This window comes from Schistocerca nitens, chromosome 1 (assembly GCF_023898315.1).
Source record: "Schistocerca nitens isolate TAMUIC-IGC-003100 chromosome 1, iqSchNite1.1, whole genome shotgun sequence".
Taxonomy (NCBI): domain Eukaryota; kingdom Metazoa; phylum Arthropoda; class Insecta; order Orthoptera; family Acrididae; genus Schistocerca; species Schistocerca nitens.
In genome coordinates this window covers 216,818,793-216,832,221 of record NC_064614.1, presented here as the reverse complement: position 1 = coordinate 216,832,221, position 13,429 = coordinate 216,818,793, and the positions used below count along the sequence as shown (strand labels likewise).

The 13,429-nt window shown below is 42.6% G+C and overlaps 1 protein-coding gene and 1 pseudogene across 1 annotated transcript in view; both read right to left on the bottom strand.

Annotated features, from left to right (window-relative positions):
- The window catches only part of LOC126245997 (somatostatin receptor type 2-like), a 1,701,965-nt gene that overhangs the window by 1,343,409 nt on the left and 345,127 nt on the right, over positions 1-13,429 (bottom strand). The gene's annotated exons all lie outside the window — the stretch shown is intronic.
- On the bottom strand, positions 6,846-6,963 carry LOC126203314 (5S ribosomal RNA; annotated as a pseudogene).

Here is a 13,429-nt window from a genome sequence, read left to right as displayed (position 1 = left end):
TAGCGACTAGACGTACGAAGCCTTTCTCTCTCGTTAGCCGAGAGACAGAATAGCCTTCAGCTAAGTTCATGGCTACGAACTAGCAAGGCGCCATTAGCCTTACAGTGATTGTAATTAGAGTCTCACTTGTGTTCACCATAGAGATGTACAAGAAGACATTAAAGATAAGTATATGAGAAGCTCCGTTCTTTTCTTCATAGCATTAATTACGTATCCTGTTCCAGTACTTCACGCCCGTCTGCGTTAGTCTCGCGTGCCCTTTAAGCCACCTCTATTTACAAGGTGTTGGCCCAGCTGCCGACACATCAAACACAAAATTCTAATGAAAGTTTCAACGCGTGTGTTTGGAAGTTAGCCCCCAAGCATTTGCATTCTGGTGCGAAGACTGTGGAGATTGCGACTTTACTGGCAGTGAGCAGCTTCAACGAAGTGTATTCAGAAATTCTGAAGACCTTGACAACGATGGACGTCACCCTGGGACTCTATTCGACGCAGATCGCCAAGCATCCGAACGACCACCGAATTCAAGCGGCCGAAAATCGCTTGTCACCGGCCGTACGAGCGGCTCTGGAGCAGCGCAGGATGGCCCAGATCGAGCAGAACGCCCTCTATGAGGAGGTGGAAGGACTAGTTTATGGACCCGGAATATCAGATTGAACGTACGTTGCATAATATTGCATTTAGATGTATTCAAATCTTCAAACGCGTTTTTATCGAAATGACTTTTTTTACAAGCGGTATGGGAACTTCAAATCTAATGAACCGATTGGCATTATTCTTTGTTTCCGACGAAGCTAACTAAATTGTCTAGGAGTTGTATCACTTTTATTCCCATCCATCATCTATAAATATTTTTACTAGGCCGACGAAGTCGAAATATCGATGAAAAAACCCAATTTTTTTCAATTGGCCACTATTTTGTTTCCTATGGTCAAAATAACAACTCCTAAAGAATCTTACATACTTCGATAACGGCAACTCAAGTTTAATTTCAGAAGAGCCGGCTGACCTGTGGCATACCGCGCGTCTAGGTCTACATCGAAATTTTGTTACGTTCCGACGCCTTTGCTCTTCGATATTTCCGGTCGAAAAAATTCCAGTTTGTAGAGGAAATGTCAATACACATTTTGACCAAATTTGACATTGATATCTATAGCACTTCCCGAGAAAACAATTCTCAAAGAACATGCCTTTTTCGGACCAAAGATAGTAAACCTCCCCTTAAGTGTTGTAACCAAATTATTATTATTAAAAGGAAGATGTTTCGGTTTCTTACAATGAAGAATCCGCACCATTACATTCCAGTGCAGGTTGCTTTTCATCTTGCAGCACCGAAAAATGTATAATGCACTTTTTGTGTATATATATGCACATAATGTAAAGCACCACTCACACACTTAGAAGTTCCGTCACGTGGAGGTATGTATACAAAGATGGCGATATTACAACCATAACAATGCCACAGACTTCCACTCTCAGAGATATTATATTATGTACATGTAAGTGACAGTAGAAATTTAGAAACTGCTAATGTTGCATTTATTACTATTTATACTGAAAGAGAACCGATTAAAATTAAGATAAACAAATAAAACAGTCAGTTACACAGTATTACTGCAGTAATATTACGTAAATATTGTAGTATACATCGGAACAAAAGTAAATAATAAGGGCCAGAGGTACAGAAATAAATATTACAACTATGAACATATTATGGCATACTTTGAAAGCACATTAAACGGATTGGGATGGATGTGCATATATAAATATTACAAATATTACAAAAGTGGACTTTTTTATTTTTTCCACATCTTATTTTGGTTGTAGGGCATCACTACCCCAAGGAAGTTTCGTCAGGTGGGGAAACAAAACACTAAATGTAATGTAAAACGCTAACTAGCTGTCTGAGGATGAACCTGTTGGTACGAGACCGGTATCGGCGCTGCTTAAATACATAAATAGCACTGTAAAAAGTGAATGGTTGCTGTAATTTTCTGTGCAAGGGTCAACTTATATGGTTTGATTTATTCCTCGACGACTATGTTGACGATGTTTTGGTTGTGAGTGTAAAAAAAAAAATCAAATTTGTGTGAAATCTATGGGATTTAACTGTTTTGGTCTTAAGTCCCTAAGCTTACACACTACTTAATCTAAATTATTCTAAGGACAAACACACACACCCATGCCCGGGGGAGGACTCGAACCTCCGCCAGGACCAGCCGCACAGCCCATGATTGCAGCGCCCTAGACCACTCGGCTGGTTGTGAGTGTATCTTTGGAAACTTTTTTAGGGCATACGGTGGTCTTCCTACATGTGGCAACAGTGTTTTCTACCCAGTTAAAAAGCTCTTCCAAGGCTAAATCCAAGTTCGTGACTGTTTTCTCGTGGTATTGGAATGCTGCTGACAAAAATAGTACGCACTTGTTCTTGGGATTTATAACTTATTAATTTCTGATGGAATATTTTTGTGCTCTTCGCACTTACTTGAAGTCACAGGTTTTGCGCTCATCTCTCCAGTCATATCGTGATTCATCTTGACAATCGCAGTGTTGATATCTTCAGGTCTGGCACTTACGTAAAGCAGGAGATTGTCCGCATAGAAATTATATTTATAGGTCAGGACTGACGAGATATTATTGACATACACTGAAGCGCCAAAGTACCTGGTATAGGCAGGCGTAGTCAAATACAGAGATATGCAAACAGGCAGAATACGGCGCTGTGCACGGCAACAACTGCATAAGACAACAGGTGTCTGGCGAAGTTTTTAGATCGGTTACTGCTGCTACAATGGCACGTTATCAAGATTTTAGTGAGTTTAAACGTGATATTATAGGCGGCGCACGAGCGATGGGACACAACATCTCCGAGATAGCGGTGAAGTTGCGATTTTCCTGTACAACCATTTCACGAGTGTACCGTGAATATATCACGAATTCGGTAAAACATCAAATCTCCGTTCGACATCGCTGCGGCCGGAAAAAGATCGTGGAAGAACGGGACCAACGACGATTGAAGAGAATCGTTCAGCGCGACAGAAGTGCAACCCTTCCGCAAACTACTACATATTTCAATGCTGGGTCATCAACAAGTGTCATCGTACGAACCACTCAACGAAACATCATCGATATGGGCTTCCGGAGCCCAAGGCCCACTCGTGTACCCTTGATGACTGCACGGCACAAAACTTTCCGCCTCGCCTGGGCCCGTCAACACCGACCTTGGGTTGTTGATGACTGGAAACATGTTGCCTGGTAGGACGAGACTCGTTACAAATTGTATCGATCGGATGGACGTGTACGGGTATGGATATAACCTCACGAATCTATGGACGCTGCAGGCGACTGTTCAAGATGGTGGAGGTTCTGTAAAGGTGTGGGCCGTGTGCAGTTGGAGCGATATGGGACTCTTGATACGTCTAGATACGACTCCGACAGGTGACATGTAGGTAAGCATCTTGTCTGTTCATCTGCATCCATTCGTGTCCACTGTGCATTCCGATGGACTTGAGCAGTTCCAGTAGGATAATGCGATACCCCGCACGTCTAGAATTGCTACAGAGTTGCTTCAGGAACACTCTTCTGAGTTTTTACACATCCACTGGCAACCAAATTTCCCAGACATGAACATTACTGAGCATATTGGGATGCCTTGCGACGTGCTGTTCAGAAGAGATCTCCATTTACTGTATTCTTACGCATTTATGGGCAGCCCTGCACTATTCATGGTGTCAGTTCCCTCCAGCACTACGTCAGACATTAGTCGAGTCCATGCCACATCGTGTTACGGCACTTCTGCGTGCTCACGAGGGCGTAGACGATATTAGGCAGGTGTACCAGTTTTTTGGCTCTTTAGTGTTCAAGGCGAACAATACCGTGCACAGGACTGACCAATGTGGCACTCATGAGAAAATGACCTTCAAGTGTCTGTCAAATCACCTCAGCCTGAGATCTGGAAATTTTACCTGTCACATTTTTATCTGCAACAAATGATTTTCTGTAGTCCGGTACTCTCAATACTGTGGCATCTAGATGACCAAGGCATATTTCAGATCATCAGTTACCTTAAATAATGCAGTTGTGGTCACGGACGCTGGATTTATATTTGTCATAACAGATGAATCTGCGAATGTTTTCGTTAATTTGGTTGCAAGCAATATATCCCAGGGCTTTGGACACAGCCAGTCAGTTGCTCTTTGTATAGGCACTCAAAATGATTGGACGTTATAGTTTTTAGGGAAAGGGGTGGCTTGGTATATGATCCAGTCACGAGAGAAAAATTAAATATGCCTATTAAGACAGTTGCTAAGTATCTGCACAGTTTTGATCATTGCTGTGCTGATATCGTCAGTCACATGGCTACAGAAGAGTATCTTATTATTGTTTATCTTGTGTTTGCTGTCACGTGTTTCGGATGGAAAATGTCAGGATTAATTGTGTCGTATAAAGATAGTTCGTTTCAGCATAACAGTTTTTCCGTTGAGACCTGAGAAACAGTTCGTGAAGTTACATCTCGGCGGGTGTCGTATTGCTGCACATAAAGTAACGAGCGTGCCTGATTTTGGCACTGCGAACACACTGCTTTACCTTGTTTTGCAGTCTTCCATTCTTTGTAGCTGTTCGGGAGCTCCGTAAAGAGGGATCTGCAGTACGAGCTGTACTTGTAAAAAGTCTCATCAGTGATGCAAATGCCCGTAACAGGAAACGATAAAACCTGGACCCTGGAGCAAAGGAAGAAAGTCATTTGCTTGGAGAAGTGTTGTTTCACACTGTTTCCGACTTCTGGCTGAATTTACGTCCCATTTCCACTGTTAAATGCAGAGGAGAGAGTGGAATGAGTGCACTGAAGGTCTCTATGAGGTGGAAGATGTGTCTGATGACGTGACAGAAGAAGAAACATATGTCGATTTTGAAGAGTTAGGGGATCCAGTATTAGAATCGGATCTAAAAAAAGATTTGGACGACTTGGGGGGGGGGGCAGAGTTAAGAAAATTAATATTCACTTCGGTGTGTAGAATGTACGCGACTGATGACATACCATCTGACTTTCGGAAAAACGTCATCCACATGATTCCCAAGATTCCAGGACCAGACAAGTGGGAAAATTTTCGCACGATTAGCTAGACAGCCCACCAGTCCAAGCAGCTGACGAGAATAATAATATACTGAAGAATGAGGAAAAAATTGAGTATGTGTCAGATGACCATCAGTTCGGCTTTAGGATAGGTAAGGGCATCAGAGAAGCAATTGTGACGTTGCGATTCATAATGGAAGTGAGACCAAAGTAAATCAAGGCTTGTTCTTAAGATCTGTCGATCTATAAAAAGCGTTCGTCACTCTTTAATGGTTCAAGATGTTTAATATTCTGAGAAAGTAAGAGTAAGCTGTAGGGAAAGACGGATAATATACAATATGTGCAAGAGCAAAGGGGAAAAGTGAAAGTGGATGACCAAGAACGAAGCGCTCGGATTCAAAAGTGTATAAGGATAAGTCTCTCGTGCCTACTGTCCAATCTTTCGCTCCTACTGTTGAATCTGTGCATACAAGAAGCCATGACGGAAATAAAAGTTCAAGAGGTGAATTAAGATTCAAAGTTAAAAGACATGAGTGATAACATCCCCAGTGAAAGTGAAGAAGAATTACGGGATAAACTTAGTGGAATGAACAAGATAACGTGTACAGAATATGGATTGAAACTAGACCGAAGATAGACGAAAATAATTAGAAGTAGCAGAAATGGTAATAGCGAGAAACAATATCAGGATTGGTGGTCACGAAGCAGATTCAGTTAAAGTACTGAGCTACACAGGTACCAAAATGACTCATGACAGGCCGGCCGAAGTAGCCGTGCGGTTAAAGGCGCTGCAGTCTGGAACCGCTAGACCGCTACGGTCGCAGGTTCGAATCCTGCCTCGGGCATGGATGTTTGTGATGTCCTTAGGTTAGTTAGGTTTAACTAGTTCTAAGTTCTAGGGGACTAATGACCTCAGTAGTTGAGTCCCATAGTGCTCAGAGCCATTTGAACCATTTGACTCATGACATACGGAGCAAGGAAGGCATCATACGCAGACTTGCACAAGCGGAAGGGGTATTCCTGGCAAAGAGAAATCTACCAGTAACAAACATAGGCCTTAATTTGATGAAGAAATTTCTGAGAATGTACGTTTGTAGCACAGCATTGTATGATAGAGGACCATGGACTGTGGGAATACCGGGAAAGTAGAGAACGGATCATTTGAGATGTGATGCTACAAAATAATGTTGAAAATTAGGTGGGATAATAAGGTAAGAAATGAAAAGGTTCACCTGAGATTCGTGGAGGAAAGGAACATACGGAAGACACTGACAATAAGAAGGGATAGGACAGCAGGACATCTGTTAAGGCATCGGGGAGAAAGTTCCATAGCACAGAGGGACCTGTAGAGGATAAAATCTGCAGAGAAAGACGGAGGCAGGAATAAATCCAGCAAATAATTGAGGACGTAGGTTGCAATGCTACTCTGAGATGAAGAGGTGGGCACAAGAGAGGAATTCGTGGCGGGCCGCATCAAACCAGTCATAAGAGTGCTGACTCAAAAAAGAAGATACTGTATTAATTTTTGTGTGATACTCCCCCATGTGAACTAAAACTAAAAAAACTCCTCCGAACACGCCATGAAGGGCCAACGGTACCGACAGGCCGCCGTGTCATCCTCAGACTACAGGCGTCACTGGATGCGGATATGGAGGGGCACGCGGTCAGCACACCGCTCTCTCGGCCGTATGTCAGTTTCCGAGACCAGGGCCCCTACTTCTCAGTCACGTAGCCCCTCAGTTTGCCTGACAAGGGCTGAGTGCACCCCGCTTGCCGACAGCGCTCAGCAGCCCGGATAGTCACCCATCGAAGTGCTAGCCCAGCCCGACAGCGCTTAACTTCGGTGGCCTGACGGGAACCGGTGTTACCACTGGGGCAAGGCCGTTGGCCTGCACAAGTGGTACTTAGTTAATTTTTAAGGCATTTAAAACCGGTTACATTAGTATCCCATTCATTATCCGTTCTTTTTCACGCTTTTTTGTAGGCCAGATTGGATCAGTTGTCACGTTTTGTACACTTTTGGCGAACATGTTTTGGGTGTGGTCAGTTTTATTATGATGGCCCATCAATGTGAACTGACTCTTAACGTAGATAACTTCCCGAATGCTGGGACTCCGTAACTGACCATCGATTTTACAAAAATATAATATTGTAACTACATGTTTTTGTTGAATGACAGCACTATTTACGGTTGCGTATTTCTACAATTTCATTTGAATTCGTGGAAAATATAGCTGAAGATTCGTCTATACTGATGTGAAACCGCCAGTTGTGAATAAAACAGCTTAATACAGGAATGCGGTGTTTGGAAACATCTCATCATTCTTGCTTTTCACGCTGAATTTCAATCTTAGTCTTCAGAGTTTGTTTTGTTTCCGTCATTGCTTTTTGAATGTATAGATTGAACAGTATTGGCAAAAGACCACTTCCCTGTCTCACTCCCTCGTTAACCCGAGCGCTTCGTTCTTGGTTATTGTTCCCTCCTGGATCTTGTGCATATTGTAAATTACCCGTCTATCCCTATAGCTTACCCCTACTTCCCTCACAATTTCGAACATCTTCCAGCGTTTTACATTGTCGAACGCTAGTTACAGATCAGCAGATGCTACGAAAGTGTTTTGATTTTACTTCAGTTTTGCTTCCATTATCAACCGAGACATCACAGCTGCCTCTTTGGTGCCTCTACCTTTCTTAAAGCGGAACTGATCATCATCTAACACATCCTCAATTTTCCTTTCCATTCTTCTACATATTATTCTTTCAGCAACGTGGATGCATGAGCTGTTGAGCGGATTGTACAATAATGCTCGTACTTTGCGGCTCGTGCAATCTTCGGAATTGTGTGAATGATGTTTTTGCATAAGTCAAATAGTATGTCGCCAGTACCGCAATGATTTCAGAAATCCGATGGAATTTCTTCAGCCTTATTTGATATTAAGTCGTCTAAAGCTCTTTTAAATTCTGATACTGGATCCCCTTTCGCTTCCCTGTCAGCTCCCGTTTCTTCTACCATGACGTCGTCAGACAAGTGCCTCCCCTTCGTAGAGACCATTCCTACTATCCGCTGTCTCCTCTGCATTTAACAGTGGATTTCCCACTGCACTCATAATGTTACCGCCCTTGCTTTTCATTTCATCGAAGATCGTTTCGATTTTTCTGTGTGTCGGGTCGGTCCTCCCGAAAATCATTACTTTTTCGACTTCTTCACGTTTTTCATGCAACCATTTCGCCTTAGATTCATGTACGTCATTCCTGAGTAACTTGTATTTCTGTATTTTTGAATTACTTTGACCGTTTTTGTACTTCCTTCTTTCATCGGTCAGCTGAATTATTTCTTCTGTCAACCATTTTTCTTCTCTGTTACCTTCTTAGTGCCTACCTTTTTCTTTTCCACTTCTGTGATTTGCTCTTTTTAGAGATGTCATCCTTCTTCAACTTAACTGCCTACTGAGCTGTACATTATCGCATTACCTACAATCTCAGGGAACTGAGTCCTTCCGTGTCCCACTTCCTTTCACACTGATTCTTCCTGACTAGCCTCTTTCTATGGACTCTGCCCTTCACCATTACTAAATTGTTATCTGAGCCTATATCTTCTCCTAGGTACGCCTTACAATCCAGTATCTGATTTCGAAATCTCTGTTTGGTCATGATCTAGTCGAAATGGATTATTCCCGAATTTCCCAGCCTTTTCCAAGAACGCCTCCTCCTCTTATGATTCTTAAACAGACTATTCACTGTAAACAGCTGAAATTTTTTCGCTACTGAGTTAGACATTCTCCTCTTTCATTCGTACTACAAAGCCCGTATTCTCTCTGAACCGGTCCTTTTACTTGTTCCCCGACAACTGCATTCCAATCCCACATGACTATTAGATTTTCATCTCCCTTTACCTACTGTATTACCCGTTCAGTACCCTCATATACTTTCTATGTCTCTTCAGATTCTAGCTGCGACATCGGCATGTCTATCTGAACTACTGCTGTCGGTGTAGTTTTGTTGTCGATAATGATGACAATAATCGTTCACTGAACTTTTCACAGTATGTCAATGTCTGCTGTACTTTGCTATTGATAATGAATCCTACTCCAGTTGCTGCTGCTGTTGATATTGCCTTTTACTCGTCTGACCATAAATGCTTATTTCCATTTCACTTCACTGACCCCGATATGTCTAGACTGGGCCTGTTCCTTTCCCTTTTTTTACTTGCTAGCTTCCCAACCATGTTCAGACCTTTGACATTTTACGCCCTGCCTCGCAGAATGTTATCCTTTCGTTGAATATTCAAGCTTTTCTCATGGTCATCTCCCCTTGGCAGTCCCCTCCCGCAGATCCGAATGGGGGACTAACCTGGAATCTTTTGTTATGATGATACTTCCAATTGCAGGCCACATGTCATATGGTTACACACTGTGTGTCCTTAATGCAGTGGTGTGCGTTGCCCTTTGCATCCTCACGCCGTTGGTCACTGCTGATTCTTCTGTCTTTAGGGGCAGTGTCCCACCTCAAGGACAAGAGAGTGCCCTGAAGCCGTGTCCTCTATCCCACCACTCTGACGAGCTATTGACAGAACGAGGGTGGCTTCTTACGCCGGAAGTCTTCGGCTTCCATTGCTGATGGTATTTATTCGATATTTAAGCTGTGGTGAGGTTAGAACCCAGAATCCAGGGTATCAAAGGAAATCTAAATCAGGGTGGTCAGTTGGTTTGAAACTCGGTCCTACCGAATGCCATTCCAGTATTTTACTACTGTATCGTCTCGCACGGTATTGTTGACAACTGAAAAGGCGTTGCTAAGGAAATTGATTGTTTTACACGATCCGTGGTACAAATGCTACTATACCTTTAAAGCAACAAACTACGAAAGGCACATGGATTGTGCAATGCACAGTTTCGGAGACCGATTGCCTCAAGTGTTTGAACCCGATGATACGATCAGCCAGCCGCTGTAGCCGAGAGGTTCTAGGCGCTTCAGTCCGGAACCGCGCTGCTGCTACAATCGCAGGTTCGAATCCTGCCTAGGGCATGGATATTTGTGATGTCAGGTTAGTTAGATTTAAGTATTTCTAAGTCTAGGGGACTGATGACCTCAGATGTTAAGTCCCATACTGCTGAGAGCCATTTGAAGCATTTGACACGATCAAATTTATTTTGGCCAATTTGGGTGCGAGTGTCATTTACAAATCCAGTACATGGGTTGACATCTTAGTGTTGCTCTACACAAAGCTATCCCATTTTGTCTACACTCACAGTCCGTAAATTACTATAAAGTATTTGACGGAGAATACTTTATGTATCCATATGAAAGAATGCTGTATTGTCGGCGTGATAACAACTTTTATTAGTTGTTCATAAATATGCTAATGATTGGTCTGGAGATGAAACAATTATCTCCTTTTCCCTCGAAGTAATTTGGCATCGTTTAGACTCAACTAAGGGTTGGGTTGGGCTGTTTGGGGGAGGAAACCAGACAGCGTGGTCATCGGTCTCATCGGATTAGGGAAGGACGCGGAAGGAGTTCGGCTGTGCCCTTTCGAAGGAACCATCCCGGCCTGGAGCGATTTAGGGAAATCACGGAAGGCTAGATCAGGATGGACGAACGCGGGATTGAACCGTCGTCCTCCCGAATGCGAGTCCAGTGTGCTATCCACTGCGCCACCTCAATTTACATCCCCTATAGGTATGTCCTATTGTATTGCCTGTCGAGCACACAGTTATACGTCATTTGTACAATGTGGAATATCCTCTGTCAGAGGAAAATGTCATAAATAAATCCATCACGCAGAGTACCTTGTAGAAGTGAAAGTTACTGGCTTCCCTCCACTTCGTGTCGGCCCTGGCAACAGTCGAAGTGAAAAGTATATTTCCGTGGCTGGGTGGCTGTGAACGGTTCGGCTGATTTATCGGTGGCTTTGGCCTTCTGGTTAACTGGCAGTGGCCGGCCGCGGTGGCTTAGCGGTTCTAGGCGCTCAGTCCGGAACCGCGCGACTGCAACGGTCGCATGTTCGAATCCTGCCTCGGGCATGGATGTGTGTGATGTCCTTAGGTTAGTTAGGTTTAAGTAGTTCTAAGTTCTAGGGGCTGATGGCCAAAGATGTTAAGTCTCATAGTGCTTAGAGCCATTTTGAACTGGCAGTGGCGGAAATTTCCTCTCTCAGCAGTTTAGGCAGCACTTTCACTGACGATATTTCTTACACAGCCTATGATGGCTTCTTTACGAAATATGGAGCACTCTTGCTTGTTAAGCTGGAATATATTAAATTTCAGAGCTCCTATGCAATAAACGGATTCGCCGTACCTACTTTCGTTTGTCTAGGTGATACTGTGGCTAGTGAAGCCTAATATGCTTCAGTCATCAATAAGTGTAAAGGGAACTATTCTTTTACGCACTGGAAATTATTTGGAAACTTAAAACATTAAACGTGAACGTCTTTGGTAAACGACATAAAAAGTGTATGATGGATTTTTCGTCACAACAATCTGTGTACTAATTTATTTTGCAAACACAATCCTATGTAGCGCAAAATTTTGTAAATACTATTTGTGTACACTTCTGTATGAAATATTACATGTAGCACTCACATGTAAAATGTTTTGCCCACACATACAAATTAATATATTAGTGAAAAATCAGTGGAAGAGGGAGATCATTGGAATAGGGCAGTTGAAGGAAGGAAGCGAGCTGGCGGAAGTTTGTATTTCCTGTTGACCATAATCAACACCAGCGATATTAAAAAACGGATTTGAAGGAGCCAAGATACAGTAGGCACTTGAAAAAGTATATAGAAGTGCAATGGAGACGTTGAAAGACATCAGACAATCCATCTTCGATGTGATTTCGTAGTTTTATCAGGTCCTGCAGAGTATCTTTTCTCTATGTATTCATGTATTCTCTTACGTTCATACGGTCGGAGTAAAAGGGGGGGGGGGAGGGAAGCGTTCACAATATTTAGTTATTTGTTTATTCGTGTCAAAAGCGTTGCATATCATATGCACATTATGAGAAAAACAAATATATGTAAGATAATTGGAGACATACACTATTAGTTATATATAAACTGATTACAATCACTAAATGTAATAAGATCAAAAATTGGCATCCACGACAGCATTCTCTCCGGCCCGCAATAGATCCTCGAGAGTGGAGGAAACTGAGCACTGAAGACAGTTAGACAGTTGTACAGGTGCTTGGTGGTTTGTTTGGTTCCATATTTGCATAAAGTTGACGGATCCTCTGCATAGTTCCATTTGGCCATATTATCCTTTGTTCTGTCCACCCCACATATTAAGGACTTACACGTTTTCCGTTGCAGATTTTCACCTGGGGGAGGGCCTCCGAATATAAGGATCCACGATGCGATATCTGCAGTTCAGATTGTCCACAGGTTTTGTGCCATTGACTATGATGCATTGTCGTTAAAGAAAGTTTTTAGAAAGCTTTTCCTGGTTTTCAGCTTGCTTAGGGGAGGTTGGCGTCTATGAAAAGCTTGAGCAGCGTTTAGATCCACTACACGTCTCTCTGTGTACGCGGTAACTTCTTGTCTTATGTAGTAAAATGGAACACCTGCAGCCGTCCTTGTTATGCCATTTATTATATGGCTACCAGTTTCGGTGCTTCAGTGCACCATCTTCGGGCCTGAGGGGTTAACACCATCCTTATACACGATTCATAAGTGGCCAACATCTATAAATGATTTCGCATGCTACTTCTAATAACAAAGATGTAGTCTTTCAAAACATCAACTATGGTGAGTTGATAGCTGCTGGTTGGAAAGACAACATCGCTGTTACAGGTAGTCTAAGAAATCCAGTTATAGATGTTGGCCACTGATGAATTGTGTATACGGATGTGTTACCCTCCTCAGCGTCAGATGAGGCCTGAAGATGGTACACTGACGAATTGAAACTGATAGTACGTAATAAATGACATCGTAAGAAGGCTGTAAGTGTTCCATTTTACTATATAGGTGAACGGCCGAAGTACATCAGACCTCCAATCTCAAGGATGCACATACATAAACTTCCTGCCTTATATCTTGCAATCTTCCCCCGGCTTCCTATTTCCATTTATCTAAACAATAATCAGTCCAATTAATTAATAAGCAAAGTCTTTTATGTAGATTTGAGAGGAGCGAAGATTACAATAAACTTTCAAGTTTACTTAGCTTGGCAGGTTGAGGTGGCTCCAGTTCTTCTTTTCCAGGGGTCTGATTCTTGAGGTAAAAATCTAACATCAGGTCCTCACGCTTGATTTGAACTAAATAAACTGTAAGATTGTTCTTGCAGAAATTTTTACGTAAATATATTTCCACTGAGTTTGTGACCTTTTGGTATATTTTACAGCATTTTGATTTTT